At 31.1% G+C, this 2,275-nt stretch overlaps 1 non-coding gene across 1 annotated transcript; it reads right to left on the reverse strand.

Annotated features, from left to right (window-relative positions):
- Positions 1-1,945: 1,945 nt before the first annotated feature.
- On the reverse strand, positions 1,946-2,053 carry LOC148571631 (small nucleolar RNA R71). Its single transcript, XR_015908603.1, has one exon. It is a non-coding gene; the product is annotated as a small nucleolar RNA R71 (small nucleolar RNA).
- Between the last annotated feature and the right edge of the window lie 222 nt (positions 2,054-2,275).

Here is a 2,275-nt window from a genome sequence, read left to right on the forward strand (position 1 = left end):
AAGAAAATACAAAAAAAAAATCATAAAATCATAAAAATAAAAAAAAATTTTGTATTTCTTGTTTGAGTCTTGAGTCAGATTTAAAGTTTGGTGTCAATTGGATGTTCATCTTGCATTTTTTGAAAAATTCATGCATTCATGGTGTTCTTCATGATCTTCAAGTTGTTCTTGGTAAGTCTTCTTGTTTGATCTTGATGTTTTCTTATTTTGCATCTTTTCATGTTTTTCATGTGCATTTTTGCATTCATAGTGTCTAAACATGAAAGATTTCTAAGTTTGGTGTCTTGCATGTTTTCTTTGCATATAAAAATTTTCAAAAATATGTTCTTGATGTTCATCATGATCTTCATAGTGTTCTTGGTGTTCATCTTGACATTCATAGCATTCTTGCATGCGTTCATTGTTTTGATCCATAACTTTCATGCATTGCATCATTTTTCTTGTTTCTCTCTCTCATCATAAAAAAATTCAAAAAAAAAATATCTTTCCCTTTTTCTCTCTCATAAATTCGAAAATTAGATTTGACTTTTTCAAAAATTTTTAAAATCTAGTTGTTTTTATGAGTCAAATCAAATTTTCAATTTAAAAATCTCATCTTTTTTTAAAAATCTTTTTCAAAAATCAAGTCTTTTTCATTTTTTTCTTATTTATTTTCGAAAATTATAAAAATATTTTTTCAAAAACCTTTTTCTTATCTTTATCTCTTAATTTTCGAAAATAATATCACCAATTAATATTTTGATTCAAAAATTTCAAGTTTGTTACTTGCTTGTTAAGAAAGATTCAAACTTTAAGTTCTAGAATCATATCCTGTGATTTCTTGTGAATCAAGTCATTAATTGTGATCTTAAAAAACAAATCTTTTTCAAAACTAATTTCAATCATATCTTTTCAAAAATATCCGCTTATCTTATCTTTTTCAAAAATTTGATTTCAAAATATCTTTTCTAACTTCCTAACTTCTTATCTTTTCAAAATTTGTTTCAACTAACTAACTAACTTTTTGTTTGTTTCTTATCTTTTTCAAAACTACCTAACTAACTCTCTCTCTCTAATTTTCGAAAATATCTTCCCTCTTTTTCAAAATTTCTTTTTAATTAACTAAGTATTTTAATTTTTGATTTTAATTTTCAAAAACTAACCTTTTTTCAAAAAAACTATTTTCGAAAATCACTAACCCTTTTTCAAAAATAATTTTCGAAAATCCTTCTTCCTCAACTCCTTCTAATTATTTATTCATCTACTAACACTTCTCTTCATCTCACATCACTGCTCCTATCCTTACCCTTGTGTTTGGATTCTTCATTCTTCTTCACCCCTATTCCTTTTCTTCTTCTACTAACAATAAGGAACCTCTTTACTGTGACATAGAGGATTCCTCTTCTTTTCTTGTTATCTTCTCTTTCTTATGAGCAGGAACAAAGAAAAAGGCATTCTTATTGAAGCTAATTCAGAACCTGAAAGGACTCTGAAGAGGAAACTAAGAGAAGCTAAATTACAACAATCCAGAGACAACCTTATTGAAAATTTCGAACAAGTAAAGGAGATGGCAGCCGAACCCAACAACAATAATGCAAGGAGAATGCTTGGTGACTTTACTGCACCTAATTCCAATTTACATGGAAGAAGCATCTCCATTCCTGCCATTTGAGCAAACAACTTTGAGCTGAAACCTCAATTAGTTTCTCTGATGAAGTAGAACTGCAAGTTTCATGGACTTTCATCTGAAGATCCTTTTCAGTTCTTAACTGAATTCTTGCAGATATGTGATACTGTTAAGACTAATGGAGTAGATCCTGAAGTCTACAGGCTCATGCTTTTCCCTTTTCCTGTAAGAGACAGAGCTAGAGTGTGGTTGGACTCTCAACCCAGAGATAGCCTGAACTCTTGGGACAAGCTGGTCATGGCTTTCTTAGCCAAGTTCTTTCCTCCTCAAAATCTGAGCAAGCTTAGAGTGGATGTTCAAACCTTCAGACAGAAAGAAGGTGAATCCCTCTATGAAGCTTGGGAAAGATACAAGCAACTGACCAAAAAGTGTCCTTCTGACATGCTTTCAGAATGGACCATCCTGGATATATTCTATGATGGTCTATCTGAATTGGCTAAGATGTCATTGGATACTTCTGCAGGTGGATCCATTCACCTAAAGAAAATGCCTGTAAAAGCTCAAGAACTCATTGACATGGTTGTTAATAACCAGTTCATGTACACTTCTGAGAGGAATCCTGTGAGTAATGGGACGCCTATGAAGAAGGGAGTTCTTGAAATTGATACT

Source organism: Arachis ipaensis, chromosome B3 (genome assembly GCF_059453495.1).
Source record: "Arachis ipaensis isolate K30076 ecotype BB chromosome B3, ASM5945349v1, whole genome shotgun sequence".
Taxonomy (NCBI): domain Eukaryota; kingdom Viridiplantae; phylum Streptophyta; class Magnoliopsida; order Fabales; family Fabaceae; genus Arachis; species Arachis ipaensis.